The sequence below is a fragment of the Pithys albifrons genome, chromosome Z, assembly GCF_047495875.1.
Source record: "Pithys albifrons albifrons isolate INPA30051 chromosome Z, PitAlb_v1, whole genome shotgun sequence".
Taxonomy (NCBI): domain Eukaryota; kingdom Metazoa; phylum Chordata; class Aves; order Passeriformes; family Thamnophilidae; genus Pithys; species Pithys albifrons.
Genome location: NC_092497.1, coordinates 44,479,098 through 44,504,194, shown reverse-complemented (window position 1 = coordinate 44,504,194; position 25,097 = coordinate 44,479,098). Strand labels below are relative to the sequence as shown.

General features: G+C 37.7%; 1 long non-coding RNA gene across 1 annotated transcript in view; it reads left to right on the top strand.

The window, feature by feature from the left end:
* The window catches only part of LOC139684968 (uncharacterized), a 68,390-nt gene extending 43,781 nt beyond the window's left edge, over positions 1-24,609 (top strand). Inside the window, exons 2-3 of the long non-coding RNA XR_011700006.1 lie at positions 16,435-16,477; positions 24,477-24,609. This is a non-coding gene — a long non-coding RNA (uncharacterized lncRNA). The remainder of the gene's footprint in view (positions 1-16,434; positions 16,478-24,476) is intronic.
* The last annotated feature ends 488 nt before the right edge of the window (positions 24,610-25,097 follow it).

Genomic DNA, 25,097 nt, shown 5'->3' with positions numbered 1-25,097 from the left:
TCTCAATTAACAGGGTGGAGAGAGAGTATTTATTTTCATAACCAACTAGATGCATCTTTTGAGATGAAGAGAAGGCAGATAATTAATGGGGTTTGGGTCATTTGTTTTGTTGATTTGTTGGGGAAGGGTGTTATTGGTTGGTTTGTTTTATTGGGGTTTTTTTGTTTTGTTTTGTTTTGGGTTTTTCTATTTGTTAATCTGTACTAGTGTCTTTCTGAACCTTTAGGTTTCAAAAGTCTTTCATATAGTATTTTAGAATCACAGAATGGCTTGAGTTGAAAGGGATCTTAAAGATCACCTAGTAGAACTGGCTGCTGAGTGCCACACTGGCATGCAAATGTAATTGGCTTCTAAATGCCACTGCCTTGTGAGCTTGGTCTTTTTATATCTTTTCTTTTGAAAGTGTCACTATCACAAATGTTCACAAGTCTGTAGGCTTCCTTGCACTTTATTATGCAGATAGAATCAAAGCAGAGATTTATAAGCATAATCCACCCCTTCTATCTAACTGAGAGTTATTATTGCAATCACCACTCCATTCCCCATGTACACATGTCATAACTTTAATCCAAGTTAATAAAACTTCTCATCAGTAGAATAAGGCTAGTAGACTGCTTTCCCATATTATTAGAGGATTTAGAACAAATAAGAAGATATGGAGAACTGAATCCTCCTGGCACTTTAAGCCACCAGAAAACACTTACCTGAGGTCTTTTGATGTTCTTCTTAAAATCTGCATTTAGCTATAACTATCACTTTACAGTTTAATAGCACTTCAAAACCAAATACCTGCAACATAGTCCAAGAAGGGATTCAGGATCCAAGTAATTTATTGGATATTTCTTTTCTTTATTAGGGAATTATATAAGAGGATTTTAAAGTCAAATACTGCTTCATTGCCTTGTGTGTAACATGCTAATACCCAACGAGTTTCTTTTTCTGTGCTGATTTGCAGAATTTCTTTGGGCCTTCTCTTATTCTGTTAGACCATGAGATTTTTTTTCTAGAAAAAATAAAGTTACTGTGAAGCATGCTTGGGGAAAAAATACCAAACCCAACAAACAGGTAGAGTATATTATTGAATAATATTCTTCCATGTGGAGAGTGGGAAAATATTTTAATTTATTCAAAAAACATGAGTATGGCACTTCGGGAATAAGACAAATATATTGGTAGCAAATCTGCATGAAATAATCTCTTTCTTATAGTTCATAGTTCTTGCATGAGCAAATGAATCAGGTGAAATGTGTCTGTAGTGTTTCTAAGGGAAAGACCATAGGCCTGAAACTTGCTCCCCAACTGCGTTGCTTGCTACAAGCTGAATACCCTTCACCTCCTTTTCCTTGTTTCATTCATTTGCATCTGTTGTGTCTATTCCAAATGTTTGGGGTTTTCATGCTTGAGACAATATTTTCTTGAGTTTTATGTCCCTCTGAAATAAATAATGAGTAAAATGGTAGAGTGGTAGGCAAGAGCTAGTTTTTGAAACATACGTAGATGCAGAGGATAAGTACTTAAGTAGTACCCTTGAAGTCTGTTTGATACTAGGCCACCATGACTTTTTTTTAAATCATATTGTATTATATCTTATTACTGGTTTGATTTCTTCCAGCCAGTATTTCTATGTTGTTTTCTTATCTTAGATAGCTGTCAGACCTCTGTTACCATAGTATCCACATTCATCCTATCTTTAATATATTTTTCCTTCTAAGTGCAGTCATGTCATCCTACTACTTGTAACTATTTTCACTGAAAAAAATAAGACACTAACTTAACCTCTCTCAGATTGCAAATATGGTTGATGTTGGAATGAGAGCTGAAGCTTATGCTCCCACATTCCTTTGCTGTGCATTATTAAATTCATATCTCATATATAGTAAGGTACCACTCCTTATTTGTCACACTTGGGAATGTTGGGGGAAGTCACTGGGCTGTTGTTTCTTGGAGAAGAAACTACTCTGTTCACTATAAATAAGAGATGTTTCTTTTTCACCCCTGGACTCTCCATGAGGAGTTGAATATGCTGATATTTCATACCATGCTTCCTACAAAAGAAAAATGGTGTAAAGAAAATATTCATATTAGCTTTTCAGTAGAGTAAAATTTCCCCCAGTTATTCTGGGGAATGAAAATAATTGTGTCTGAAGTATAAACTGGAGATTCAAGTTTGACTTTATTTGTCATCTTTGATAATCAAGAAATAGTTTCTTGTAAGTTACCTACCTTTTTTTTCTTTTGTATTCATTACCGGTGTCAACACTGTGCTTCTGGGCTTCAGTTCAATGAATTATTCCTGCTTGAGGAAATTTATGAATGTACATAGCAACAGCCAAAGTCAATAGGAACCAAGCAAGTACTTCACTGTTTATTTAAAACCAAAGGTTTCATTTATTACTAAAAAGGATGTTTTCTTCCCTTTAAGTTGAAGAAAAGGATTATATTGCCTCAATTTCAGTCTCTATGACTAGTAGTGTCTCCAGATTCAGCTTAAGTAGCTTCAGCTTTGAGAAGATTCAGGCAATGTATTTCAAAGATAGAATTTGGTGGCAAGTTTCAGAAGACAATTAAAATAGAATATTTTAAAAGAAAGAATATGTTCTCTTTGAACCATTACAGTTTATTTAAAAATTAATTCTGTCCTTGCCTAGTGACGTAGGAGCCTTATTAACATGCAATATTCTTTGCTTACAGAAGCCAGTGTTACACAAATTCTAAAAATAACAAGGTGATAAAAGAAAGAGAAAAAAGTGTGAAAAATTGCACGATTTGAATGAAAAAGCTAAGGACTCTGGGAATGAAAGAGCAACAGTGGTTACCAGAGGAATTAGTTTAAGTAAGGTAAAAAGGAAAGAAGCAAGTTCTTTTTCCTGCCCACTCTGTTTTCACTAACAAATATTTATACATTTTTTTCTGAATTTCCGTAAAGATCATATCTAAGTATCCAGATGTAATAGCTGTAATGGAAAAGTAGCTGTTAGTAGCCCTCTACTACTTAATTCATCCAAAATGATTATCCCTGAGATATTCTAGTGTGCAGAATTCATCTTAGGATACATGATGACTTTGAATTCTTTTTATTTGCTTAAAAAAATAATACCAAAAGAAATAATGATGATCACTAAAGTTATCTCACTACATTGTTTCTGTGTTGAACATTCAAAGCAAATATATGTAATAAACAGTGTCCCTCTATTATGGATTTTTTTCCTTTAAATAGGAAATCATTACTATAATATTAATTGAATTTTGTTCGGCATGATCCATGATGACAAATATACCAAATGTCATTTTGTAATATGAATACTCAGTTTGGTCCCTGTATTATAAATTGTGCCTTCAGAGCTCTTGGAGGGCACATTGGTCTACTTAAGCCCATGAACCATCTAGTGTAGACTCATTTACTAGTCTAGTGTGTACAACAGTAATACTTATGCTGCTATTATATATATGAGCTAATTCTATTAAAATAAACTCATTTCAAAACACATAAGCCTTCTGAATCACAGATGGCACTGATTTAACTGTATTTTGATTTTTAATCTAATATGTCTCTGTTGAGAAATCCTGTGTCATCACAATATATGACAAACTCTTTAATGTGTCTAACAGAGGAGGTAGGCTTTTAATGTTTATAGACTTCAGAGTGACACCTCATTGCATTTTTATTTAAAATAAAAATTAAGCCATATGAGCAAATAAGAAATAAAATATTTCAGCGTTAGTTCCCTCTTTACCTGTTAGTAGAGCATTCCATAAACTTTCTTCAGTTTTAGAAACAAGAACAATTTTCTCTTCACGAAGAGCAGCTGGTTGTCCAAAACACTCTCTGAGAGATTTATCTCCAACATAAAACAATTTTTTTCATGCTTAACCCCCTAAAAACTCTCAAGGCATAACCTTTTTTTTATTAAGCAATGCCAACCTTTTTTGTAACGCCCAAGGAATGGAAATTGACATCGTGTTGATTTCTATTTTCTTGTTTATGTTCATCTCTATTATTGTACAGCAGTATGCTACTTAGATTGTTCTCCAGCATGTCTTTATATTTTCTGTTTTCCACCTAAATGAGTTTCTGAAATCCCCTTGCCTTCATCTGTTTTCCAGAGAACTATGTTTGGCTGTATATATGATATCAAAACTTCTCCTGTACTTCCTTCAAAAGATGAACTTGTAACTGGATTTGTTCCACTTTTGCTGATGCCACCTTCTCGTATAATCTTTTCTTCCCATATCCTTTTGTTGCTCCTGGTTATCAGATCACAGTAATTCCTTATTTGTACTTTAGTGCTTCTATGTAACTAGTAATAACAAAGGCAAATGGTTGGTAGTCAGTATCAATCCATTAAAAAGCATAGCAGACACAGTATTTAACAACTCTAAGTTTTTCTCGTTAAGCATAATCGCTAGTTTAAGCTGCTCTTTTCCAAGAGACGTCTTTCAAATATATGCCATGTACCATTAAAAAAAAAAGATCATAGAAAAGAGACAAAACGCTCTGTAACTGCATAGAATAGTTTATTTAAAAGCATTAATTATTTTCTATTGGTAATTTTAATTATTCATCTACAGCCTTACTTTGTTTAATATATTAGTATGAGAAAGTTTATATTTTAGTCAGCATGTCTGGACACCACCTATTAAATGTACATGGGGTCTGAAAAGAATGATAAAAGGCCTATATTAAAGACTTTTATTGGTGTAACAGTTGCACACAATACAGTCACTGATGGAATGTATACTTGACCTTCAATCATGTGAAACACTACCATTACACTTGGTTTCCAAATGACAAAGTGGGTGTCTCTGAAATTACACAGTCATTGTATCTGGTTAGGGAACAAACTAAATATTCATTTCTTATATTGAATATGTTGTGTTAGGACAGTGTGTGCATTCATACTTTGGACTTTTTGTTTCAAGTTGAATCTTTCTGATCTGATAAAAGAAACACACAATAACATCTGAGAGAAAAATTGTTCTGCTGAAGTGCTTTAAACAGGTCGGTATCAAAATTGCATAGTGTTAACAGCACAGAATTAAGTGGTAGTCAGTGAATTAAACATTTTGGACAGAGCAACAATAAAAACATATAGCCCACAATAATAAACACTTACAAAAGCTTAGTAAATGCCTCTAAATTTCCAGGCACCTTCTGCAGCAACACATGCTTGCGCACACAGCTGCACCCATACTACCTTCGCTTATAGGCTCTGAGTGTTGCAAACCCTCTCTCTGGCTCTCTTAGTCCCCTCCCTACACTTACCTCTCCTGTTAGAGAGCAGGCACTGCAGCTCTGCCTGCACCTGCAGCCCACTGACATGTGCACCAGTGGGGAATCCCTCTGCACAGGGACACCTGTGCACACCTAGGCACACCTAGAAGCGGGGTCCCTCCTCTGCCTCCTCCACTGAAATGGTCCAAATTGGAGTGTGTGTGCCCCACAGCAAAACTGCCCTGCTCAGGATTATTCTACACACAGCATTGTCAGGTTACTTTCATGAGAAGCCTTCAGTAACCAGAGACACTACAAAAAAAAAAAAAATAAAAGCAAACGCTTCCTTCCAGATTAAAAAAAAACCAAACAACAAAAACCAAAACCACAAAAACAAACAAACCATGAATTCATCTCAGATATTTATAAGGCCAGTTTAGAGTAATAATGGCTGCACACAATAAAATGTGCAATGTGTCTGACTGTCTTTTTTCAACGTATTTCAACATGATTTTAATTTGGTATGATAAAATCAATATATACAAAACACTAAGAGATTATCTCACGGAATTCCAGTATTTGTGCAGCTTTGTGGTGTTAGGTTTGGGTCATATATATGGGCTTAGTAACATTTCTTTCTCTTCAAAGTGGGAGAGATATTGTACATAAGATGAGAGCAATGTAGTGTGGTGGGAGAAAAGACAATGAAACTTTATTGTACTTGTATACACCTGATCTTTGTCTACCAAAATATATACATATGCTTTCCCTAGAAAACCCATTACATATCGTTATTTTCTAAATAACATAATTATTTATACAGAAATATCATTAAAAAGCAAAATGAGTATTCCAGGGAGACAATGCTCAGTAATAGCAAGTATAATCCTGTTCTACAATTTTAATTAGAAGGCTATCTTTTAATTAGTTATTACTGTTTTCTAACAATGCTAGATAATAATAGAAATTTTCATTCCCTGATACAGTCTTCTTCAGTTCCTTTTGTTGACATTTAGAAGTTAGTCAACATGGTGCAGATACCAATGAACTTTGATTACTTATTGCTTTTAAAGTGTTGTCATCCCCATTGTTCTCTGGCAGCTGTTTTGTTTAAATTTGAAATCTTGAGTTGCTTGCAGTATGATTGTTTCTGTTCTGACATTGATTTTCTTTTGCTCACCATTTTTGTTTGTCTGCCTCCTTTATGTTCTTATTTTTGTCCATTATTTTCTCTCTTTGTTAAAGCAAAAGATAGTTAGCTGAGCTGCTTCCAGATATAGCTGTATTTTTGATACCATTTCAAGTCAATCTCAAGTTGTGTTGATGTGTTGAGAATTAATTTCTAATAAGCGAGCAATTAATTTTGCAAGTCCAAATAAAAGAGCATTCAGGAGGATTGAATGTGTTTCCATGTTCAGCTTTTCATTTCAAATCTTAGAAAGTCAATATGTAGCTGTGTTTAAACATAGTATTTTATATTTTGTAGTTGTTCTAAATGAACTTGTTATGCTAAACTGTCAGAAGCCAGACAACTTCAGTCTGATAAGGGAAGCATATTGTCAATATGTTATAGGCATAGGGTGGGTTTGTGTCTTTTTTGGGGTGGGGTTTTCTATTGCTACATTTTATTCCAGGAGTTTATTCTAGGAATATGGGGATGAAAGACTATTTAGTTCTATAAATTCTTCTGAAATTAGGGATGGTTTATCAGGGATGGTTTATTATGGACAATTTTCTGTCAAATAGAACTTTTCACTTGAGTAACATCATATTAATTTGAAACACTATGATTCTGATTCTGGGATCGGCACATGTTTAATTGGTTTGGATTTGGATAAGGAAGGTTCATAATCTATATTAAAATTGCCAGGAACTCAAATTAATGTCATGGCTGCATTTTAAGAGCCCCCTATGATCTCTTCTAAGAACCAAGGAGTAAGGGGATTATCTGACTAGACCATTTTTCTAAAATAGATGATGTCTATTTACAAAGACCTCTTCTCTGCCTACCTCATTTTTAAATGCCCTGAACCAAGTTGTCCTCAGTTGGAGAACATCTGAGAATTAAGTGGAATTTCTTCTCCCCTTGGGCAATAGCACCTAATTCTCTCTCACTTACAGAGGAGGCTATCAGGAGATTCGTAAAACAACCTGTATTGTTAATATGATATTGCAGGAAGAAAAAATGTCTTTTGCTTGAAATTATGTCAGAAGAAACAGAGTTGAGATGCATTTGCAACAATTATCTTCATTCTGTGCTAAATAAAACATGTTGACTATAAAATAAATTGTTTCCTAAAAGAATACTGTAACATTAAGCATGAAGTAAGGACAGTAGGCAAAAATACTTAATTTGCTGCCTGACTTCAGCTCAGTTCGCCTGTTGCAGCCTTTCCTAACATCATATAGCTTCATCTTATCATTCTCTTCCCAAAAAATAAAATCTTATATGTTTATTTCTCATAAACTAGTGGAGCACTTTCAGATATAAGAAATATTAAAAAACAAAACAGAACAAAACCACAAACAAACAAACAAACAACAACAACCAAAAAACCCAACAACACCAAACCAGGAAATAGGTATGGATTTATAATTGTGTATGAAATTCTCAAGTTATCAGGACAGGTGTGTTAGGTTGAGCTGACAAAATGCCAACTGCCAACACAAGGAGAGAGAGTTCTCTACGCACCACCAAGAAAATGAAAAAAAAAACCCAAAAAAAAACCCCTGGAAAACTTAAAACAGGTTTCTATATTTATACAGAAAAGAGAATATCAAAAATAAACTACAATATAACACACACCAATAGAAGTTAGATATAACAACAATCCTCTACCTTCCACCAAAAACATCACTCTGGATCCATAAAGCATCCCAAAAGACACCCAGCAACAGAGAAGAAACAAACAAAAATAAGATATTTACTTCCCTGAAGTAAAACACAATGTTAAGTAGAGGCAGGGCAGCAACAAGGCCCACCGCAGTAGGACAGCAGCAGTGTGTCCTGTCTCTATCTCAGCCATGATGGGAACTGACCAGGCAGCTCTACACCCAGTTTTATACTTGAAATGACATCAGAATATGGTATGGAATACCATTGGCCGGTAGCAGTCAGCTGTCAGCTGGCGTGATCCAGCTTGAGTCACCTGATAATCTAAGGCCTACTCTGAAAACTAAAGCCTAAATTTAGGCCTAGCTAAACCCATAACAACAGGAAATATTTATTTCTTCTTCTTCTGCACTCTCTGTATTCATTCATTCATAGCTAAGCTTCACAAATGAAGATTTGGGAAGTGGTCTACCCAAGTGGGTGTGCCCTTCCAGCCTGCACAGTGGATTTTTTAGGTGAGGCACGGCTTGTGCAGAACTGGCCCCACCGTTTCAGTCCTGAGGTTCATCTGCCACAGCCGAGTGAGCTTGGACAGTGCCAGTGAAGTCCTCAGGACTAGAACCTACAGCACCCGGCATTCCCCAGGAGGTCTCCCATCCAAGTGCTAATCAGGCCTGACCCTGCTGAGCTTTCAAGATCTGACAGGATTGTATGTCAGGGTATCATGGACATAGTTAGTCTCAGTATAGACCACATTAAATACCTTGACTGCACTTTCAGCTACTCTAAGCTACCTTCAGTAGGGTTACTCTTATTTATATATTCTGAGGTGCAATGCTTTTAGGACTGTTATTCCTGCTCTTTCATCAGCTCTATTAGGATGAATCCAACTGTATGGAGCTGGTCCAAAAAGGAACAGAATTAAAATTGCTGAGGTGTGAGTAACCCATAGTCATATTCCACTTCTGTTGATTTGGAGAGATAAGAGGTGGAGTGACTAATGTAAATGAGTCAGCAAAATTATTTATAGTCAGACTGCTTTAATCTACTTATAGGGAGGCTGTTGGCCAGCCATCAGTCTGTTGATTGACATGTATGAGAAATTACAGCTAAGCAAATTCCTGCTTCACTCAATACAGACTTCATCTCTGCATTGAAATAAAGAACATTCAGACAGCTTTAGTTTTCATTTCATAGTAGAATGAAAAGCAAAACATGGAACCTCAAAAATAATTGTTGAATGGGATCACTGTTCCCTGGTAATCTTTGCTAATGACATCACTACTAATACCTGCTTGAAACCAGTCTTAAGGAAAACAGGTAGGATGGTGATAATCCTTTCACACATTAGCTGAATTCTGCTGCGAAAAGATTTTAGAGACCAAGTTTACCAGAAAACCTGTGAAAGGCAGAGTTATTGTTAGCATGATTACTGCATGGGTATTTTGGGAGGGGCGATTTCACTATTAGCTCCACTGACATGTACTGTTAAAAGAGTTCTCATAACCAACTGCTAGAGTTAATGTAGAATCATACTGAAAAAAATAACTAGTAATTGTAAGTTTTAGTATTTCTTACAATCTCTGGTGTAACTGAGCAGAATGTGTTTCTGACAGCACTTGTAGAGACAAAATTATAAAGCTATCCTAGAAACAGCTGCTCTTTGAAGCCTTACTGATGTCTCAATTTAAATCGGTAAGTAACAGAAATATCTCCATTTCACAGCTTTGAGATGGCTATGGCAATCTTTTAATTTGCAAATTTAATACCATATTTTACTTCCCCCAGTCACAGTAATCCAAATGAATTACTTAAATTCTGGAATGATAATTAAGGAGATAAGAAAGGTACAGTGGATTCCTTTTGAATAGTTTGAATTGGCCTAGTATAGGTGTTAGAAGAATGAGTAAATTAAAGGTCAGTAGGGAATAATTACACCTTGCTACTTCAGACAACCTTTTTTTAACTGCATTTTTGGCCACACACTTATTTTCTTGTTCCTCATCTTTTCTTGCCCAGCTTAGGATGTGTAGGATGCTACAGCTTATGGAATTGTTTTTATTGCCAGACTCCAAATTCCTGGCTCATGAGGTGTTTACAGTTACAGTGAAATTACTCTCATAAAAACAATCTCAAGAATAGGTTAATTGAAGAGTAATGTGAGAAAGCTTTATCGCAGATGTCATTCATGATAGTCTTGTATTGTCTGCAACACTGTGTGAGGAAAAGGTTCTAGAAATTGCTTTGGAGTTTGATTTGAAAGACAAAATGTAAGAAAAGACCAGATGCCTTAAGAAACAATTTCCACTGCAGAACATTGTGCAAGTCGAACTCTAGTGATGAGAACAGGGAGCATTTTTATCCAGCTCAGGTCCTTCACACAGATGCAGCCTTTATCTCTCACACTTGCTGTAAGATCCTGGAATCTTTTTATGAAGAGCTAAAGCTTGTAGTCTGTAAGGGACACCTTCATGCACACAAGGCCTTTATTCTCCCTGGCTGCATTTCTATCTGCTTGCTGAAATGCACTGCTATGCACGTACTGGGAACTGATTTTATTAAGCCGTCACACCAAAACTTTGCAGAATACAGGTAGCACAAGACAAATTGGTCTGGTCCTCTTTTGGTATTCAGGTATTCATTTGTGACTCTAACCCAGACAAAATTTTGGGGAAATTTAGTAAAATTTCAGTCTCTGTTTTCACAAAAAATTCCATAGAGCCATAATTGCTCACCATGGCACACCACAATCTGATACAGGAGTGAATTTCAAAATGCTTACTGTCATTCCCATGGACTCTGCTTCATTTTCTGCTACTATTATTGATGCTATTTCCGTGTTCCATAAGGTTCACTGCTGTAATTTTCCATTATTTTGACTTAAATACAAAGTTGCTTGCACTAAGGTAAGTCCTGGCTTTTCACTATTAATGTTATAATTAACTCAGTAGAAATGCATCTGTAGCATACCATGGACTAAGCAGACTCAGTTTTCTTGGTGAAAGATGGAGTGGAAGTAAATTAGCATAACATTTTTTGCTTTATTTAGTAGTGACATGTTAGTGACATTTTCTCAACCTTATGTCAAGAAATATTCATGTTCATGTAGAGAAAAATAAGGAATTTATGCTACTTAAGGCAGAGTGCCATGAAAAAAGATGTAATGGTACCAATGTGGGGATTTGTTGTTTATGTACCATTCCACAGTACATTCTGCCAGGAATGTTTTCCTTTTGTAGTTTTGTTGTTAATTTCTGATGAGGGTGAGGGACAAGCATGCTTTACTTGGTGCAAAATTTTCCTGTGGTTGTAGGTGAGTTCATTGGGGCTGATTAATTTTTGTATTCCCATAACTGCAAGGCTGTATCTGCCTTTGTGTGCTAAAAGCAAATCCCCATAGCTATTCCTTGAAATAAACACCCAAGATTCTGGTTTTTTTCTTGCTTTTGCAGTCATCATGCTAGACATGATTATATATAAAATGAGGATAAAAATTCATTCATCTGTAATTATATGGTCTCATTTGGCATCTAAATTTAGGACAAAAAATCAGTGATTAAATTTGCTTTCAAAGTCTTTATTTATTATCTAAAGAACAAGCTTAGTAATTACCACTTAGGTATTGTGAGAATTGTGCCTTCCCTATTACATTCCTAATTATTTTTAGTTCAGGAAACTTATTTTTATAGTTCACTTAGCTGACTGTTTCAGTCTGAGTGATTCTCTTTTGTTTGCACTACAGAAAGTAGGACCTGTATATTATGGAAAAAAAATTATATTGTCCTGCTGGTACATTCATTAGGATACTTACAATAAGCATACCTCAGTACACATTATACTTTGTTCTTATATGAGAGAATTCCATACAAAATATTTTCTAAATATTTATAGAACATCCCAGCGGAGATCCGTAGTGTGTCTGAAACTGCCTAGGGCTTCATCATCGAACCAAAATTAGTTTTATGTTATGACTATGGTGAGATAAACCCATCCTGTGTATAGAAATGTCATGTGTATCTTTCAGTCTACTGTGCAGACAGATCTGGATGTTTTTAACCACTACCTTGCAAGTCTCTTGTTAGGAAAATTTTATTTTATGCCTTGAGCTGAATTAAATACAGGTTTGTGCTTAAATATAAAAAAATTTAATATACAATGCATAAGCAGATTTACAGGAACTCCGCAAAGGTGAGGCAGGAGCCATTCCTTATGTATGCTTGCAGCAGCATCAATCCTGTGAACATTAGTGTGGGGCACTCAGCCCAGCATTCTATCCATTCCCCAACCTGGCACTGGATCCATTCTCCAGCCTGGCTCTGCTGCCCAAAGGTGGCCTCTGATCACTCATGTCCATGGCCAATGGATTATTAGAATACAAGATTGTGACGTGCCTCATGACCGAGGAAAACTTCACTCCTTTGCAGGGAGTCCTTCTAGCCTGTCATTCCTATATCCAGCCAGATAAAACCCTTCTCTAGTCAGACCTTCTTGTCCTCCACATCAGGTCATTCCTTGGTCATGAACTAACAAGGCTGAGCAGCTTTGATATTCCCCTGCACTCTGTTGGGTATGCACAATGCTTGTAACTTGATCACATTTGCCAGATTTTCAGAGATCAGCAAAATGACAAGTTAGTGGCAAAAGGCAGTTCTTTCAACAGAAAGTGAGGTCTTCTTTCAAGCATGGGGACGCAAGAACTATAACCTGACAATACTTGACAGAAACTTTGTATCAAATAGCAAATAACATAGGGGGTTTTTTTTATTTTTTCTTGCCCCTGCTGTATACCAGTTATTGAATTGATTAAATCATTTGTGTAAAAACTTAAAAAAAACCCCACATGATTTTAAGCCGTGCTTTCTTCTGCTGTCTACTTTTCAAACAGATGAAATCTGGAAAACCTTTACCAACTGAACAGTCATACTTTGAATACTTAATGATTCATCAAAGTACCCCTTGTTCTGCCACTAACACTGAGCTGACTCTACTACATCACTGGCATCATTTTGTTTCAAAGAGTTATTTGGTCTTTATTAGTAGACAGAAGAAAATCCAGTGATAGTTCACAAACATTGCTCCTTGGAGTAAACCAATACCACCACCTGATGTGTTCATATATGTATCTGTCTATTTGTTTTACAAATAAGGATTTCTGGTTTTGCATTTGAACAAAATGTGCCAGAAAATATACTAATTAGTTCTTGAGATGAAATAATTTGTCCAGGTGCATGAAGTATGTTAGTCTCTTGTGAGTTCATTCTAAGCATATGAAAGTTAAACTGATACTACACATGATCTTAGCCAAAAGGCCGAACTCCCTGCAGTGCTACAGGCTGGGCACAGAGTGGCTGGGGAGCAGCCAGGCAGAAAGGGACCTTGGGGTACTAATTGACAGGAAGCTCAACATGAGCCAACAGTGTGCCCAGGTGGCCAAGAAGGCCAATGGCATCCTGGCCTGTATCAAAAATAGCGTGGCCAGCAGAACCAGGGAAGTGATCCTTCCCCTGTACTCTGCGTTGGTGAGGCCACACCTTGAGTTCTGTGTTCAGTTCTGGCCCCCTCAGTTCAGAAGGGATATTGAGGTGCTGGAGCAAGTCCAGAGAAGAGCAACAAGGCTGGTGAAGGGACTGGAGCACAAGCCCTATGGGAAGAGGCTTAGGGAGCTGGGGTTGTTTAGCCTGGAGAAGAGGAGGCTCAGAGGTGACCTCATCACTGTCTAGAGCTACCTGAAGGGAAGTTTTAGCCAGGTGGGGGTTGGTCTCTTCTCCCAGGCACTCAGCAATAGGACAAGGGGGCACAGGCTTAGGCTCTGCCGGAGGAAATTTAAGTTGGAGATCAGAAAAAAATTCTTTCCAGAGAGAGTAATCAGGCATTGGAATGGGCTGCCCAGAGAGGTGGTGGATTCACCATCCCTAGAGATTTTTAAATGCAGATTGGATGTGGCGCTGAGTGCCATGATCTGGTAAATGGACTAGAGTTGGACCAAGGGTTGGACTCGATGATCTTGGAGGTCTTTTCCAACCCAATCGATTCTATGATTCTAAAGTTGTGGGGTTTCTTTAATCAAATATTTCAGAATATAGGCAAATTTTAACAAATTAGTTGTCTTTGTGAAATATACTGCAGTCATCCTTGAAGGGTGTCAGCTGCTTTCATATCAGTGCTTAATGGAATTTAGAGTCCTGAAATCAATGTGGTTATGTCAGCAATCTGACAAATCCATTATTGTAAAAAATAAGGTAACTGGAATTTAAGAACCAAAAGCTGCGTCATCACTAGCAATCTTTATATCCATTGACTTCAACTGGATACAAAAAAGGTTGATTTTTTTTTTATAAACATTAGATGTTACATCAGCTGAAGTCTGAACCATTATTACAGTGTTAGTGTTGAATGACTGAAAAGCATCTGAGAGAGAATATAAAGATATAAGAGTTGTGGACTTTTTCAAAAGATCACCAGGAAAAGATTTATTTGGGAATATGGACTTAAAATAAGAGGTCTATAATTTGCTGCAGAAAGAAACCTGAAATGGAAGAAGCTTGGCAACACACTGAGTTCTCTGTTTATGAGATGGTGAAGACATATGTATTCTCTTAAGTGTAAATTACAGATTAAAAATTATATTCTGGAAGTTCTTTCTCTTTTTCATATTTGAAAGGGCATTTCTCATACTATTATAAAAACTCTCAGTATTTTACTCAAATCATTCCATTTAGAGGGAAGATCTGCTTCCTTGAAATTAATGCATTTGTTTCGGATTTATTCTCAAGGTGATTAATTCAAACAAGTAAATTTTCCTTTTATTTCTTTTTTTTTATTTTTTCCTGCAACAATACTTATCTGAATCTGCTTTCTTATGTGCACGTTATTGCAACTGAAAATGTTTGTCAAAAGTTTTAGTGTCTTTAAACTGAAATAAATGTGGGCATGTTGATCTGTACCCACAGAAAATTACTATTTGGTACACCAAAATCATCAGAACTTAACTCTAATAAGCCACAATATGAGTTGCTGAAGTTGGAAAAACACACATTTCTTTATGCAAGTCAATAAATCAACAGCTGTAGAGACAAGGTTAATTTCATTCTCACAGCTTGTGTAAGGAGTGATGGGTTCTACAGAGATCATTTAATGATACAAACTGAAATAAAACATCTTGAATAATCCCTGTAAACTGTGAATTTTGCTATAAAGCAGACAAACATGAAAATAAGGTGAATAGGACGATTGTACTATTTATATTGTAACGCGGTAAGCTCTGTAACAGAATAACAGAAGAGTACTTGGACTATAACTTTATCATATTTCAATGGTAACAGCTAAATTTACACTTCTTGAAAACTGGATGTAGAAAGTCCAAAGTTTTATGAGTTAAGACATTTTCAAAGGGGTGGGGAATAACCAAATATTTTCAGGCAGTAATTAAAAAAATTATATGCCTATGCTATATGCATACATTTATAGGTCTGCATAGATGTACAAAGATACAGTTAGACTTTTATAAATATATATGTGGAGGAGAACAAGGAATGGCAAGGACAGATTACCATAGGAGGTAACTTCTTCCTAATCTCTCAGAAAAAATATGCCAGCGTTATCATTTGTCAGTAGAGGCTTTCATGTCTTCAACTCAGGGGGTAAGATAATTAAATACTATAAATTACTATTACTTCTCTGAAATCATTGTAGACATAGAGAAGCAAAGGATCTGTTTCACTGATTCTTCCACAATAGAGTATGAGAAAGTATGATGTCATTCACATAATATGTGCAAAACAGGAGTTAGATGAGAAAAGGCTAATCACAGTGTTTCTCTGCAAAATAAACTTTCAAGTGCTCTGATTATAATATTTTATCCAATACACAATACCAGTATTGGTAAACCAAAAGTCCAGTTGTTATGTTGCCTTCATTCCAAAAAAGCTAAGTAAGAAGTTGTTGCTAGGTATTTCTTTTTTATTACCTGTAAGATTGGTATTTATTTTTTATCAGTTTGTTGGTTAACTGCTGCTGCAGTAAGCAGAACCAGTGGTATAGAGGAAATAGAAAATACAGTTCATACCTGCTTCATAAAACAGTTGCTTTAGAAATATTTCTTGCTAGGCTTTGTAGTAAAAAGCTAGCCAAAATCCAGTCAGGTAAGCTGGAATGGGGAGGACTGTATAATACAGCGAACCTGCTTCTTGGAAACCTCAAAAAAAAAAAAGAAACTGAGGAACTGAAAAAAAAGAAACTGAGGGACTGAGAAACTGAAAGGAGCTAAAAGGGAGCTTGCTGCCTGGGAAGCCTGAAAACTGTGCTAAGTAAAAAGTTTCAGATGAAAGCAAACCTTATCCTAAATTAAATTCATTGTAACAGTTTTAACAGGTGAATTTTATTTCCAAAGGTGCAGTGACCATCTCTAGGACTTGAGCCCACTATATCTTAAGGTATGTTATTTATAATTTCCGTAGTAAACAAATAGATCTGAATATGTCTTATAATACTGATCATAGTTATGTTGCAAGAAAGTTAAAGGTGTTTTAGTCTTAAGTTCAGAGATGTTAGGAATCTCCTATTATACCTTTCTTTACTGAACCTTCATTCTGACACATTATATAGCAAAGCTAATGTTCTGGTAACCCATTATTATAGAACATCATCATGAAAGGGAAGGCATTGGAAGGGAAGGGAAGGGAAGGCGAGGGAAGGCAAAGAAAGGGAAGGCAAGGGAAGGCAAGGTGAGGCGAGGCAAAGAGACGAGAGGGAAGGCGAGGAAAGACAAGGCAAGGGAACGGAAGGGCAGGGAAGGGAAGGCAAGGCAAGGGAAGGGAACAGAAGGCAAGGGAAAGCAGGGGAAGGCAAGAGAAGAGAAGGGAAGGCAAGGCAAGGCAAGGCAAAGCAAGGCAAGGGCAAGGCAAGTCAAGGCAAGGCAAGGGAAGGCAAGGGAAGGCAAGGCAAGGAAAGGCAAGGCAAGGCAAGGGAAGGCAAGGCAATGGAAGGTAAGGGAAGGCAAGGGAAGGCAAGGGAAGGCAAGGGAAGGCAAGGAAATGGAATGGAAGGCAATGGAAGGGAAGGGATTGCAGAGATTCAGGAATTAGGTAGCAAATATAAATAGGGTTCTCTGTTGCTTACTTGCCATCTGGGGTTAAAACACAACAGTCTGTTTTGGTGCCAAATATGGGGCATGAAGTTTTGATATAATAACATATCTGACCAGTGCAAGTTAAAATGAATTTTTGTCCCCCAGGCAGTGTTATGTAGTAATGTACTTGCTGCATGTGTTCCTTGTGATGGTGAATATCCTTCATGGGGTGTAGGCTAAGGTTATAATTTTGTTTTACTTTCCAGTGTTGGTTTATGGTGTAATAGTGTCACTGGTCAAGAAACTAGGGCATATTTCAGCATTGCAGTCACCTCTGTATTTTGGGAGTCATCTCTTGGAAACCATTAATAATTATAATTTTAGCCTTCCCTCCTTCGAGAGTCAGCCTATGGGAGGAATTCCTTCCCTCCTTCCCTCTCTCCTTACATCCCTCCCTCCCTCTTTCCCTCCCTCCTTTGCCCTTCCTCCTTCCCACACTCCCTCCCTTCCTTCCTCCCTCCCTCCCTCCCTCCCTCCCTCCCTCCCTCCCTCCCTCCCTCCCTCCCTCCCTTCCTTCCTTCCTTCCTTCCTTCCTTCCTTCCTTCCTTCCTTCCTTCCTTCCTTCCTTCCTTCCTTCCTTCCTTCCTTCCTTCCTTCCTTCCTTCCTTCCTTCCTTCCTTCCTTCCTTCCTTCCTTCCTTCCTTCCTTCCTTCCTTCCTTCCTTCCTTCCGAATTCCGAATTCCGAATTCCTTCCTTCCGAATTCCTTCCTTCCTTCCGAATTCCTTCCTTCCTTCCGAATTCCTTCCTTCCTTCCTTCCTTCCGAATTCCTTCCGAATTTCTTCCGAATTCCTTCCGAATTCCTTCCTTCCTTCCTTCCGAATTCCTTCCGAATTCCTTCCGAATTCCTTCCGAATTCCTTCCTTCCGAATTCCTTCCTTCCTTCCGAATTCCTTCCTTCCGAATTCCTTCCTTCCTTCCGAATTCCTTCCTTCCGAATTCCTTCCTTCCTTCCTTCCTTCCTTCCTTCCGAATTCCTTCCTTCCTTCCGAATTCCTTCCGAATTCCTTCCGAATTCCTTCCGAATTCCTTCCTTCCTTCCTTCCGAATTCCTTCCTTCCGAATTCCTTCCTTCCTTCCGAATTCCTTCCTTCCTTCCGAATTCCTTCCTTCCTTCCTTCCGAATTCCTTCCTTCCGAATTCCTTCCGAATTCCTTCCGAATTCCTTCCGAATTCCTTCCTTCCGTCCTTCCTTCCTTCCTTCCTTCCTTCCTTCCTTCCTTCCTTCCTTCCTTCCTTCCTTCCTTCCGAATTCCGAATTCCGAATTCCGAATTCCGAATTCCTTCCGAATTCCTTCCGAATTCCTTCCGAATTCCTTCCTTCCGAATTCCTTCCTTCCGAATTCCTTCCTTCCGAATTCCTTCCTTCCTTCCGAATTCCTTCCTTCATTCCTTCCGAATTCCTTCCTTCCTTCCTTCCTTCCTTCCTTCCTTCCTTCCTTCCTTCCTTCCTTCCTTCCGAATTCCGAATTCCGAATTCCGAATTCCGAATTCCTTCCAAATTCATTCCTTCCTTCCTTCCTTCCTTCCTTCCTTCCTTCCTTCCTTCCTTCCTTCCTTCCTTCCTTCCTTCCTTCCTTCCTTCCTTCCTTCCTTCCGAATTCCGAATTCCGAATTCCTTCCGAATTCCTTCCTTCCTTCCTTCCAAATTCCTTCCTTCCTTCCAAATTCCTTCCTTCCGAATTCCTCCCTTCCTTCCTTCCACATTCCTTCCTTCCACATTCCTTCCTTCCTTCCGAATTCCTTCCTTCCAAATTCCTTCCTTTCTTTCTGTCTTTCTGCCCTTCCCTCCACCCTTCCTTCCTTCCATTTCTTCCTTCCCTTCCTTCCTTTCCTTCCTTCTGCCAATATTCTCCTTCACCCCCTTTGAATGCCCTTGTAAACAAACTGATCCTTTTACCAGAATCCAGTATGTTGCTGAATATTGACCAGACCTTATTTACAACCTTGAATTTTGTTTCACACTGGACTATAGCTTCAAAAAGTCCACCAGACCTATAAGAAAAGCTTGTGATGGTACCATCACAGTATATTCTAGAATGAAAGTTCCCAGGGTCTGTTCAAGCATCTTTTAGCTTTCTTTGTTTTGTTGCCATGCACCTCTGTAATCACCTCTGTCATATACCTACTGAAAGAACTGAAAATTCAGTACTAACATTTACATCAAGTCAATAGAGCTGATGTGATATTAATTGCATCTGTGTTGTCTTCTCTTTTCCCCTACCCTTTGCCTGTGCTCTTGATTTAAATGGTAAACCCTTGGGTCAGTTAATGGTCCATTACCATTTATACACAATGATACAGCGTGAAACTCTTGTTATGATGTCCCCTTTTTCCATTAGCACTACAAAAAAACCCAAACAAAACAACTATGATAAATAATAGAGGGAGAGAGGAATATCTCCCCACAGATTATATAGAATGAGACAAAGAGCGCATCTCTGCATCTCTCCTTTCTTTCTTCTATGAGACCTAGGCATAGTCATGACATTGCAAAGCAAGAGTGGCAAAATGCTAATACCGAAATTAGCAGTGTAATTCTCAAACTTGAGTGGGATTTCAGGTCATCACAGAGGACAAGCTTCGAAGGTGTACAGAAATTGCAGAGTGCTGTCACCAGTAATATCATAAAGCCTCATATGTGGTAACTGGATTTTGCTTTAATCAAATGGACATGAACAAAGAGAGTGCAAAACCTAGCCACTACATGTATTAATTTTTGTTTTCACAATAATGGAAATGCAATGGAATGTGTGGGTTTGTTATGAGTGCTTTGCTTGTTTGATTTTGCTAGCCCCTGCTAAGGAGCACACTATTAGGTATTAGTTCTGTGGGTTTATGCTCTTGAACTGTTCTCCAGACTTTAGCTTTACTCTATCTGCAGTGTTATTACCTGAGTTCACTTTCAAAAATTGCACTGCAGTAATGGTAAAAATGAAAAAGTAGACAATGTAATTGATGTTAAATATTAAGCCTGGCTACTTAAATAGAGTTTTAGATGTAGTGGCATGTTCTTCTTGTGCAGATACTTTATGAAAGTGCCAGTTTTGATGTATATGTGTTACTTCAAAAGTCAGAGCTAATATTATTGCACTAAACCCACTGTCTTAGCAGAGACAAAATAAGGGAGTTTTATTATTTTTACTTTCATAAAACAATATCCTATTATAACATGGTTTACACTGCTATGTCTCAAGGTACTGTGAAGTAAACAGAAGCAGCTGAGTTTTTCTTTTACAACCATTTTATAGGACTTCATGGAATTACAAAATGTAAGAGGATGGCAGACATCTCTGGAGACAGTCTAGTTCAATGTCCCTGCTCAAAGCAGGAGCAGCTACAGTAGGTTTTTTAGGACATTATACAGTCAAATTTTTAATATCTCCAAGGTTGACAACTCCACAATCTCCTGGGGAACTTACCACAGTGTTCAAACAACCTCACAGTAAAAATTGTTTTCATACCTTCAGACAGAATTTCATTTATTTCAGTTTGTGGCTGTGTCTTGCCACTTGACACTACTGCTGAGAATTTGACTTCTTCAGTCCCTTCTGATGTGTATTTCTATACATTGATAAGATCCTCCTGAACCTTTTATCTCAAAGTAGAACAGTCCCAGCTACTGTTAGCCATTCCTTATATGGAAGATGCCTCAGTCCATCATTTTTGTGGTCCCAAGCTGAAGTTACTATAGTATGTCCATGTCGTTTGTATTGGAGAGAGCAGAACTGTGCACAGTCCTCCAGGTCTGTGTGATCAGGTATAAGCAGAGGGAAGAGACCAGCTGCAAACAACACCCCTCCTAATGCTGAACCATGCATCAAATGGTGACTGACCTGTGAGCACTGAATGGGAAAAAAAAATCCATCAATATCTCAATGCAATATATTCAGTTGATTTTCAAAGTATGTTCCAGTCACCTTTCACATTTCCTGCTGTCACGTGAAACGGAGAGAGACAGAAATGCAAAGGTTTCAAGCCCTGCCTGTATGAATATAAAGTTATTTGCTATAAACATCTTCAAAACAATCAAAACTTTATGAACCCAGCACTCCCTGTTGAACACGGGACAGAACACAGGCTGAAAAGTTTTTCGACCTTCCTGTGAAGACCACACTTAAGCCAGGGAGAACTTATTAACTGTAAGCATCCCAGGACATCAAAGCTTTATATAACCCAGATCAGCCTGTCTGTGTCTCACCTGAAGAGACAACACAGGACAGCACACTGCCTGGAAAGGCCTTTGATACTCAGATTATGGACCACACTTAATAGCAAGAACAGCTCCCAAAATAACTTTTATTAATACAAGTATGTGACAATGACTGTTGGGGTTGCTTAGTTGGGGATAACATTTAGCTGCAGGATTGCATTTAATTGATGACAAAAAAACCCAAAAGAAACTGGCACAAAACACATTCCACAGAGACAGGCATGCCAAACTTGTTTCAATACAGTAGTATATCCCACTCCCATGACAAACTTAACAGAGGATTGCTAATTTGAAACACAACAGCTCAACCCCACATTTAAATGCATTCAGTAACCCAAAGCAAAAGCAACACGAAGAATATAGCCGCTTCCCACTAACACATATACACCCAGTGAGTTATAACAAATTATAGTTTGTAGAACATAGGAAAATAGAGTAAGAATTTGGTTGCTTAACCCTGCAATGTCTGATGGGTAGGGGAAGGGAGACAGGATAGCTTGTTTGTTGCCCTCCTAGACATGGTGGAAGTTTTGTCCCCAGATTTTACTCATGCCCAATCTCTTTTTATACCTTTTTCTTTTTCTTTGGGTAGGTTGAGTGACTATAGTTAATACTTTGGGGGTGATAGATACCTCAGGCGTGGCTCCTTGGGTTTCTGCAGCGTGCCACAGGGTGTGGTGCAGAAAGGCCATGTCATTTCCATAACACTCCATTCTTCAGTAACCCCATCAATAAGCACTTCCAGGGAGACACTGGAGTCTCTTTCTCCTGTCAGCATCCCTCCAGGGGGTCAAGGCATTTCCCTCAACTCATATCAGGGCTATCACCCTACAGGGTGTGTTCATCTGACCCAGTGTATTGTGACAGCTTTGCACTGTAATTCCTGATCATTTAGTCAGGTACCTTTGTAAAAACCAGAATATGGTTGTTCTTCCATTTGAAGTCATTTATGATAATATTTTCCATACTTGGAAAATGTTTTTCATGGTTATGCATTGTGCTTCAGACGCACTGAACTCTCACTTCAAAACTGGGTTAAGTTCAATCTTGTCCTTTTTTTTTAGAAATATCTACTATTTGTGCAAACTTTTTTAAAAACTGCTAGTAATGAAGACTGAACAACAGCTAATCCACTTGTATACTAAAAAATTTTGAGAAGCCATACTGTATGTTAGATATGGAAACACTTTGCCAAATTAGACAAGAAACTTACTGGCATTTTATTGCAGATATTTCTCAATATGGATGGAATGTTTTCTTTTATCTTACATATATAGATATTCCATTAGCACACACCTCTGTGCATATATTTTCCTTTCCTCTATTAAAAATCATATTCAACGTTTGTGAAAAGGGAACATACAGAACTTTGGGGATGTGTAGGAGTAGTGCTTGGTCACTCTTTAAATTTCAAGTGGAACTGAAAAGTTAGGATTATTAAGGACAGCCCAGACCAATATATTTTCTGGACGAACTGACCATTATATGTTTTTCATCTTGCACTCTTCATGATACCTGTGCGTTAGTCTAAACATTTTGGTGACAGAGAAATTATGATAAAAATAACTTTAGTAAGTAAAATCATCTTGCCTAAATTAATCATCCTTTTAGTGAATGATATAGGTGCACTGTAGTTTAAACTCTGGAAAAAACATGGTTAGAAATTGTAATGGAATATCCACTTGAATTTTAAGTCACACAAGAAGCAGATGAGGAGTTGGGGTTGTTTAGCCCAGAGAAATGGAGGTTCATGAGAGACCTTAGCACTCTCTACATTTACCTGAAAGAAGGTTGTAGCCACGTGGGTGTTGGCCTCATCTTCCAGGCAACTAATGACAGAGCAAGAAAACATAGCCTTAAGCTGCTCCAGAGAAGGTTCAGGTAGGACAACAGGAAGGATTTCTGTATGGAAAGGATCGTTAGGCATTGGAACAGGCTGCCCAGTGAAGTTGTGAAGTCACTGTCACTGGAGGTGTTCAAGAAAAGCCTTGAGGTGGCATTGCGTGCTGTGGTCTAGTTGAAAAAGTGTTGATCTTTCAAAGTTGGACTGGATGATCCTAGAGGTCTTTTCCAATTGATGTCACAGAATATTCTGAGTTGGAAGAGATCTGTCAGTATCAAGTCCAACTCCTGGTCCTTCACGGGAGAGTCCCAACAATCACACCATGAGCCAGAGAGTGTTGTCCAAACATTTCTTAAACTCAGACAGGCTTAGCGCTAGCATCATGCCCCTGAGGACCCTGTTCCAGTTCCCAACCACCCTCTGGGTGAAGACCTTGTTGCTAATATCCAGCTTAAATCTGTCCTGACACACCTTCAGGCCATTCCCATGGTTTCTCACTGGTCAGCAGACAGAAAATGTTGGTGACTCATGAGGAAGTTGCAAACTGCAATGAAAACTCCCTTTTCCAGGCTGAAAGAACAAGTGACCTCATCCAATCCTCACATGACTTCCCCTCAAGGTCTTTCATAATCTTCATTGCTCTCCTTTGGACACTCTCTAATAGCTGAATCTTAAAAGTATCCAGAAGCAGAGTCATAGATAAAATTTTAAATTACCCTGGCTTCAATATACCCATATTGTTTATATGCTTTTCTTAGTAAAGGCAGGGGCATGATACTGGTGTGGGCTTGCATAGCTTCTGGTTACGTTACATTTTTCTATTAAGGATACTGAAAAAAAATTGTTCTCAGCAAAACTCTCATAGAACAACTAACTATAACTTTAGTGAAACCTTTCTATGACCTTTCTCTGATAAGATTCTCTTTGATTCAAAAGAAGATATTTAATTTGAAATTCATATTTAAAAAGACTTACAGGTATATGTATTAAAAAATGCAATTTTTAAAAGAGATAGATACTCTATTAATCCTGAAAGTTTTAATGGATCAATAAGTACAATAGAGCTGCAGATATTCAGCAAGAACCTGTTGTCTGGAACATGAGCTTCTCAGTTTCTGTCTCATTTACCCGCTGATATTTATGGCTTTATACTGCTTTATAATGAAGTCACTGGTTAAGTGCTCCTGTTTCCTTATCCTATGTTTTAGTATATTTCAATAAAAATGTAAGAATATCTGTTTTTTCCAGGTTCATTTCAAGCATTCTGAGTGTGGTGCTGTGAAAGATGCTGTTGCCCACAACAGGTTGGTATTATCATGATCAAGTGCTGCATTTTGATTTCATCCAGCAGCTGAAAGATTTGTGGGGTAAAGAAGTATTGGACTTTTAAAAGCGTTAAACAGGTAAGCCTATTGGGGGGAGGGGCGAGGTGGGAAGAGGCGGGGAGATTTGGAGCAGGGGAGTTGACAGTTTTCAGGCTTATTTCAATTACAGATCCTATCTAACTTCTTTCATCATCCAAAATAAAATAAAAAATCTGTATTTCACAATCGCAAATGCAAATGACCATTGCATTAAGCAGCTCTTTATTTTGTGCAGGAAGCTGTTTTCTTTATGGAAGACATGTATTTTACCAAAGGAGATTGACTTGTTTCCTTTCATTGTGATAGCAAAGAAAAATCTCTGCTATACTCAGTAGCATATCACTGCTATGAAAGCAATGATAAAATGTAAATTAGTGGGTTAAGAGAGAAATTTAATGACTTATATGCAAGGTATTACATTAAAATACCATTACCTGTATGAATTTTCAGGGTGATTGCCTGTTTATTTCAGGGTTATTTTACCATAGTATTTAGTTCTATTTTT